Source organism: Xenopus laevis, chromosome 4S (genome assembly GCF_017654675.1).
Source record: "Xenopus laevis strain J_2021 chromosome 4S, Xenopus_laevis_v10.1, whole genome shotgun sequence".
NCBI lineage: Eukaryota > Metazoa > Chordata > Amphibia > Anura > Pipidae > Xenopus > Xenopus laevis.
In genome coordinates this window covers 66,304,853-66,314,151 of record NC_054378.1, presented here as the reverse complement: position 1 = coordinate 66,314,151, position 9,299 = coordinate 66,304,853, and the positions used below count along the sequence as shown (strand labels likewise).

General features: G+C 37.1%; 1 pseudogene; it reads left to right on the top strand.

Moving 5' to 3' along the window:
* Nucleotides 1-6,016: 6,016 nt before the first annotated feature.
* LOC108714983 overlaps nucleotides 6,017-9,299 on the top strand; it is a 143,081-nt pseudogene continuing 139,798 nt past the window's right edge.

Sequence of the window (9,299 nt, the reverse complement as noted above, 5' to 3'; positions counted from 1 at the left end):
AGGACTGTATAGACGTCCCATGAGTGACAGGCAAGACCGAGCCACAGCAAGATGATTCATCATGGTCTTTACTGCGGTCACACACTCAAGACAAGAGAGGGAAGATCAGCATGGAGCTTCAGAAACAGAAGTCAAATTAAACAGATGAGAACACTAACATTTAATAGGGCTATTCAGTGTTTAATTTATTTCAAAGTAGGCCTACACATACACACTGCACTTCTGTTTGTTGTATTCTGTTGTTGTAAAAGTTAAAACTAAAAAATGGTTAAAACTTTTAAAAGTTTATAAGCTGTGTTATGTTTTGTAGCTCTAGACTATTTTTCTTTAGTGGGCGAGGGGGCAAAATGGCTCTTTTTATAGTAAAGGTTGCTGATCCCTGCCCTAGATCCTTCTCATTTAAGGAAACTCCCAACACACTGCCATTTAGAGTATAACTTGCAATTATATTATTTTTGCCAAAATGCATAACCTTGCATTTATCATCATTGAACCTCATTTTCCAGTTTACTGCCCAGTTTTCCAATTGAGACAAATCACTCTGCAAAGTGGCAGCATCCTGCATGGAACCTATAGTTCTGCACAATTTGGTATCATCTGCAAAAATAGAAACAGTACTTTCAATGCCCACCTCCAGGTCATTAATAAACAAGTTGAAAAGCAAGGGACCTAGTACAGAGCCCTGAGGTACTCCACTAACAACACTGGTCCAATTAGAAAATGTTCCATTTACCACCACTCTTTGTAGTCTATCTTTTAGCCAGTTCTCTATCCAGGTACAAATACTATGTTCCAGGCCAACATTCGTTAATTCAACCAGTAACCTTCTGTGTGGCACTGTATCAAATGCTTTAGCAAAGGTGTATGTAGAAGGTACATTTGTGTAGCTTTGCTCCAGAAAAATCACAGTTCTATGCTTAAGCTCAGTGGCTCCTTCACAATCAGCATGACTTCAGCCCGTGTATCCGATGAACAGGTTCCTTGTTGTGACAGTTCCTTTTTTTCTCCATTTTCTTGCATTCCACCTCTGATGCTGTGCCCTTTTGAAGCACAAAATCACTGGCTTCCAGTGTACTTTAGTGACTTGCAAATAAAGCTTGTGAAAAAAACTTTCTCCAAAGTGCAGCTGCCACAGGCTTGGAGTGAGCTGTGATTGAGGTATGATTATTAGTTGTAAGAATCCACCTCCTATGTGAAATGTGTCTGCTAGTTCTAATAGTTCACCTGAAATATTAGAGATGCATATAGGAGATGCACTGTGCAATGTTTAGTATACTCTGTTGTTTTTTTCACTGGCATTTAAAACATTTCAGTGCAGTGGTAACAATCAGTTACTTCATTGAACTTGATTGTACTAATTAACATGGTCATCATAAATTACCTTATTATTAAAACGACTTTCCTCATCACACCCAGATACAAAACCTATTGTGTTTCTTTAATGTTTATTTTTTTAATCAATTTAAGGTATGGTAATCCACGTTGAAGACACCACACATTTCAAGCATTTGTTTTATGACAACAGTTTTTTCATGGCAATTGTTACAGTGGTATCAGGAGACACAGGCAGAAATAAATAAGCAGGTTGTAAAGGACCACCAAATAATATGAAACAGAATACAAACACACATGTAAGAATTGTGGTAGGAATCCCCCTTATTGGGTGAGGAAAAATACTATAGTATTAATGAGAAAAATAAGAAAATTATAAACCAAAAGAACAATCTGAAATGAGAGTGAAAGATAGGGAGAAAAGTGTCATATAACAATCAAATAAATCAGGTAGTAAACACTGGGGTTATTAGCAATATAATAAGTCCAAACCAAAGCTCAAATGCTTTCTATGTTGAGGGGTTGTTCACCTTCCAAACCCTTTGTTTCAGTTTAGTTATTTTTAGATTGTTCACCATAAACATAGACTTTTTTTCAACTGCTTTCCATCATTTATTTTTTACCGTTCTCCCAAAATTTAAGTTTAACGTTTAATGTTCGTATCTCTGTGGTTTCAATCTGGCAGCTCATTTATTTGATACAACTAGTTGATACATTTCTCAGCAGTACCTGTGGAATATTAGCAACTATTGAATCAATTCTAACAGTTGCATTTAATGAAACTCATGGATTCTGCTCAGCAGGAACAAAGATAAGAAATGTATCAATTTAAAACAGTTAAAGCGTCGACCCCCCCCCTTTCAGAGCTGCTATAAAGGTGAAAAATTAAATTTGGTCACAAATAGAACATAGAAAGTGATTGGAAAAAAGTCTTTATTTATGGGGAACAATCTGAAACCAACTGAACTGAAAAAAGTGTTTGAAGGTGAAGAACCCCTTTAAGTGCAAATTTTGCCTAACTGTTTGAGTTTCCAGAAATTGTGCTGTTAATTTTTCATGTAAAGTTTGGTCTCCATGCTTTCCTTATTTTTTACAAAGGCTAAGATTTGGGTTTTCCAGGGTGCCTACATGTAGCACTAAAACTGCAGGTTATCAGCTGTATGGCAGTCATAACGATACCTTCAGTCAGTTTGCTTAGAAGAGCTTTCTATGGATTCCTCGCTGGTGACCCCAAGTACGCTGTCTATCATTGCATACACTCTATACCACAAGTGTCTAACCTTAGGACAGTTCCACCAAATTTGTCATAGTGCCTTAATCCAGACAGCCCCATTAAGTGGTTTGAATTGCAGAGTTTTTAATATTTAAAAAGTTTAGTCATTTGTTTTTGTCATAGTGATTCAAATTATTGAAAAAAACTTTACTTGAAAAAACCCCAGGCCCTAATTTTTCTGGATAAAAGATTATACTGATCATTATACTGTACAATACAGTTATAAACAATGCTGACATGAAAAGCAGCAAGTTGAATGTTTGAACTTTGTTTAACACATGGTGGTTTCAGTTGTATTTAGCAGAAAGCAATGTTAGACTTTTGTGCTGTGTCTATTTAGGTACTTGACTACAGAATAGTTTTAACCTACATTGAAGATGGTTACACACGCACAAAAGAAGACATACTGTTACAGTAGGCACTCTCATTCCAGTGAAATGCATTTAAAGTGGAAGAAAATGTTTCTGTGTGCAGGGTACCCAGTGCTGAATGACAGCTGTGCAATTCACATTTGCTAAATTTGGGAAATTTCACTTGATAGCCACTTACTGCTTATTTGGTGGATCCAGTTCATTTATATAAACATAAGTTCTCTGCAGTGAGTGGGGATGTTTGTCTCATTTTATGTATCATTTTATTTATAGAAAACTACATGAATACACAGCAGTGTACAGTTACACAGCACTCTTCACTCTCTGCATTCAGTCTACCCTCTTTCCCAGCACACAATCGCAAATCTGCAGCACAGATCCACCCTTCCTGTACAAGCCACACCCCTTTTTCTGAGACAGCCCCCTCTAGTTCACCAAATAAGTCTTTACTGAGCACGCCTTCAAAGTCCTGCTGCTTGGAAAGGTTCCAGTGAGCATATGCCATTTTTTATAATGTTTGAAAGCACAAGCCTGTCAGTAATGCAGAGGCAAATTTGCCTGGTGATGTCACACATTGGGAGAAGAATACAGATGCCCTGCTCTGTCAGGGAATCAGTTGCGGGTGAGATACTCAGGCAGTATATTAAGTAGGTTAAATACACGAAATCTTAGGTATGCATCCTAGAGTGAAGAGCTTTGAATGTTAGCAGAAGGATTTTGTATGCTATCCTTTTCAGGCAGCCATGGTAGGGATGTTACCAGTGGATGTGATTGCCTTTTAGGAGAGAGCAGTAGGTCTGGGAGAATGATTAGTTTGAGAGTGCAGTAGCAGTGGCGTAACTACCAGGTGTGCAGAGGGTGCAATGGCACCTGGGTCCACACCCTCTTGGGGCCCACCAGAGCCACGATAATGGATATCATGGGTGGTTGGGCAGGGGGAGATTTTACAGCACACGTGATTCATAGGGGGGAATGCCCGACAGGGGGCCCCAGGTGCTCATCCTATACCAGGGCCTGCCGGTGAGTAGTTACGCCACTGTGCAGTAGTCTAAACAAGATAGGATAAGGGTTAGGGATAAGTGTTTTAGCAGTTGTGAAAGAAAGGGATCATGGCAATATTACGTAGGAAAAAGCGCCAGGGTTTGGCAATGGCATTAATATGGTTAGAAAAGAAAAGAGACTGGTCCAAGATAACCCTCAGATAATGTAGCCAATTAACAGGTTAATAGTCATGCCATCAATAGTAATGATAAAAGAAGGCGAAGGGCTAGTTTGGATAGGAAGACTTTATGTAAAGTTACGTCCCATCACCTCCCCCCTGCGTTCTGTAACTGGCGAGCTTGCCCTTTTATGTTTGGAGCTCCTTTTGTCATTGCCCAACGTTGGTCTGTTCCACATAGTTCTTGTGTGCGATTCCTGTGTGATTTGCTGTTCCTTGCCTGTCCTTGACCACTGCTGTATTGTTGCCTGAACCAACCTTTGCACTTTTTCTAACTACGCTTCTGGATCCTGATTCTGCACCATGCTGACTGTTGGTTATTAACTATGTTCTCCATTATTCTTGTTATATATTCCAGTTCCCATTGCTTGCCCAGGGCCCTTGCCTAGGTTTTCTCACTTTAAAACCTGGTAGCATTCGAGTAGCAGAAGCATAAGCCGTGATCAGAACCTTGGTGTCTGTTCTGGGGTTTGGGATACAGAATGTGACACATGAGATCTGTTTAGCTCTGTTGAAAGCTATTTTTTAGTGTGGCTGCTGACTGACAAGGCATGAACACCATCCTGGCAGGCTTATTGTGCTCTACAGCTTTTATTGGTAAAAGGAACAATAATACGTTTAATATCATTTCTGATCTGCCTACTCAGCCAGGCCATTTGCTGGAAAAGTTATGTTTTATATTGCAAACCACATACAAGTTTCACCTTAAAGGACAAGGAAAGTCTAAAATAAAGTCTAAAGTCTAAAAGGCTAGAAATGCTGCATTTTGTATACTAAACATAAACATGAATTTACTGCACAAAAAGCCTAATTAAACAAAATTCAAAGCTGGCCACAGGGGGTCACCATCTTGTAACTTTGTTAAACATTGTTGCAAGACAAAGACTTTGCACATGCTCAGTGTGGTCTGGGCTGCTGCTTAGGGATTGTCATAAATGATCAAAACAGCACAAGTCAAATAATATCTGCCAGAAGCCAATACAGCAAGACTGATTAATAATCAGAATAGGCAGACTGCACTGGCTCCTGTGTTGTCATGTAATCTAATGTGTATTTTATAGTTTTTGTATTCTTTAATACAAACTTTCCCCAACTCTGCAGAACCAGTGGCTGCAGCAAAATAATCCTCCAAATAGAATCCCAGTTTATCTGTTTAAATCTGGCTCCATGATCTTTGTACCTGCAGCTCGAGTTGGAAACAGTAAAGGGGATGTAAAGGCAAAAATCAAATCAAATACAAATCTCTACATAGTCGCCGACTGCTCTACAGGGAAATAAAGCAGCAAGTTCTGAAAGGTTGAGAAGTAAGGTGGGGGCTCCCCCTGTTGTTCATAAGTATGATTGTTTCCCTGCAGAGCAGTTAGGGACCTTCTGAGAATTCCTATCCACAGCAGTAAATGAAGGGGAATTCCACTGCATACAGTCAGGTTTCTTATAAAAACGGTACACATTTTTTAATTAAAGTATATTGGAGATAGGTTTCTTTTTCATTAAAGAAAGTAAAAATGGGATTTTATTTTTTTGCCTTTACATGCCCTTTAAGATCTAAACCCCAGCTTCTCTATATCTGTGTTAATGCCACTATGCAAATTTCTCTTTTGGTATGGTGAAAGGTCAAGCTGCATTTTGGTCAACGTCCATTGTACTGTAGTTTATAACTATATTTTAAAAAAATATATATTTTTTCTCTTTTATGTATCATCTAGATTCTGGAATTGTTATGGTGGATATTTCTCCTAGAAATGTTCTGTTCTTGTGTATTTTGGTGAGTTGTGCAAAATGGTTTTTAATTAACTTTGGCAACTTGGATCAATTTTATTTCCTCAACTCAACCGAATACCAGCTGACCGCGCTGCAGAATTTGATTTCACAAAGAAAGGTTTATTGGTATGTGAAGCTGACTCTTCCTCAAACATTGGAAACAAGAACAACTCTTTGTCCTTTGACAATTTTGTTTCAGCTGGATTGCCTCTTGTTAGTCCTTAATCAAAAGCAGGTGAGCTTAACAGTAAACTTCAACAGATGGCAGAGGTAAGGGCAAGAAGTATCCCCACAATCAAGGGAAGATGCATTTTTTAAAATAGGCAATAAAAATGAAATTAAAATCATTAGAAATACTACTCACTTTAGCAGCAATATTGTTAAATATAGCTGTTACACAGTAAACCCTTTCTGTAGATTCGGTGAATGAATGTGTTGGAGGACTTGAACCTTCTTTCCAAACCTAAATTTGTTTTACATTATTGTAACCAACTTCAGGTTAATGTAGCATGTGTAAAGGGACAGTATACTTGTTCAACATAAGGGTAATAAAAATGGCTTGTGTGAACATACTTTTCATCACAATAGTATATGAATTGTTATTTCTTGTGCTAAATAGGCAGATTGAACTACTGTATTACATGTTTGGTCTTGCTATGTAGAGAATTAGTTTACCCGTGCAAAGACCATTCCCCCCAGGCAAAATAATCCCAATGAAGAAGGGAAAAGAATAGATTGTATATTTGAAATCTAACTCTGTATATTGCAAGGACCAGATACAGGGTACCTTCATTCTCCCTATTTGCCCTGTTTAGCTCATGACATAACAAAACAAAATACATCATTTTTGGTTTTCTTGTCTATAAGTGGCTTCCCTATATAGCAAGGGAACTGCAATACTAAATCGATACACAAATGACCATGTAGTTCCACCCTTTTTCAGAAATTGTGAAGCCCAGAACAATAGGCAGAAAGTGTGTATAGCACAAGCCCTACTCATTGAACTCAAGTAGCCTATGTACTGTCCCTTTAAGTGATTTTTAATGGGGAACTATAAACTTCATCAAACTGAAATAAGAAACTTTGTAAATACAATCAATTAAATATTCTGCATTGTTCCTGAAATAATCAAGTTTATGTTCACTGTCCCTCTGTCAGCATCTGTTTCTCTTTATTCTGTCTTCATGCAGCAGTTGGGTGTCAGATATTCATTATCCATGGAAAATTGCAGCACTCCCAGGTAGCGATAAAACCGCCTTTATTTCTGGCACAGCAACGTTTCGGACCACCCGGTCCTTGTTCAAGCTGACGAAGTATACATTCACAGGTTCACAACTTCCTTAAATATCCACTTTTGCAATGCCCTCTAGTGGTAACAATATAGCAAGATACTTTATATTAAAAATACATCAATCTCAGTTCCACAATATACAAAATGTTGCAATACATTTATTTGTAGCATAGAAGCTAACTTAGCTTGTGTTGCTTCACGTGCACATTCTTTGGTGGTCACTAGAAGATAAAACAAAGTAAACACACATTTAAAACAGATCTGTACTAAAATCACAATTTGCTGGTTTTAAGAGGATAGTATCTGAAGGTGACACTTTGTGGCAAATAGGCTGGATGAAATGGAAAATAAACTAGCCAACAGGGGTTACCCGAGGAAAGCTCTGGAGAGGTACAAAGGGGAAGTAATGTCTCAGACAGAAAGAATAAGACCAAAAAAAGTGAAAGATTAGCTTTTGTGAGCAGTTACAATATTTTGTCCAAAGAAGTTGTTACGCCTTGGTACATTATGTGATGTGAAAAATGGCACCTTTCCTTGTCTACCTTGCAGGCATTGCAATAGTTGCAATAATATAATAAAATAATAGGTGACAGGGTAAAACAATTATTGAAATATGAGGCGGGTTGGATCAGAAAGTTGGGAACCCTTATGCTTGGAGATCTGAATAAAGAATACAAATTAAACATTTTTATATACAGTAAGTATGGCAATAGCCAGAACAGGAAGCTTATTAATTAATAAACTTAAATTTTGAATTGAAAAGTTGTTTATAACAGGGACATCTATAACATACAGTACTGAAACTTAAAGGTGAAAAAAGTAGAAACTATGCAACTGACTGGACAAAGTTGTTGAAATCCATTTTCTTGTTGCCTCAAGAGCTTGGGTATGGCCACTTTGATAACCACAAGAAAATGTTGCATATGAATCAATATCCTCTGTAACATTTTGGGTGTGTGGGAAAACACCCACCTTTTACTGTGTGCCAATTTAAGACCTTTTCTTTTTTTTTTTTTTGTAAAAAATAAGATCACTACGATTTTTGTTTAATATTTTTGTGTTTGGCTAATGGAAATAATAAAAGATACAGTTGAACTATTTGAGAATAAAGTGGGCTTTTATATGATATCAAAATGTGTAATGTTACCCTTGGTTAAAATAAAGAATCATCAGATTTGATATAAGAATAATTATAAATATAATATTATAATTCTGAAGAACGGGAGCATGATTATCGGAATTGCACTTTTTGTTTCTCATGTAATAGTTAGACCTCAACTTTTTGGAAACTAAGGTTTACTTAAATGTTTGATTTTTTTCTGTGCATGAAAGAAAATTGTTCTTTGTATCATTTTGGAATATTCAAATTGGAAAAAATGCATTGCTAAACAGCAGTTAATTTAGTCTTCATCCAACCAGGAACCAATCCTACAATTTATTTAGCTGGAGAATGAAGTGTGAAAATAGTTCTTAAATTCCCTGAGGTTTTAATGCACGGAGTTGAGGCATGTGGTGTTTTTCGTTCTAGTGAAAGCAATGAAGTGAAATCCTCCACAGAATTAATTTATTATCAAAGTGCTGAGTTTGTTCTATCTAACACAAAATAAAAAAATTTTGAGTTCACCAGGCTCAGATTAGAGATTAAACATGTTGGCAAAGATGTAAACTCAACAAATTAAATTTCTATTTGTTTTGTTTTTCATTAGGGCAGACAAATTGAGTATATAGATATAGACCTTCTGTAGGAGCCCTTGGATTTAGTGTGGTAGCACTCAAGAATCCCACTGTGGGAGAGGCTGAAGTATTTATCAGCGAAGTTCAACCAGAAAGCATCGCCTACAAGTAGGATTTACATGTTTTTTGCCTTTTAAATTTTTTTTTTAACTTTATCTGTTTCTCTGTGACGATAGTCTTGGTTAAGTAAAAGCAAACTATCACATGTCCGCATTATAAAACATGTATTGGAGGCAAATTGTCTTGAAAATTTACTGTGACCTTGTATTTTAGTGCAATAGATGCTGTTGTAATGAATGGTAATATTTTCCTAGGTCA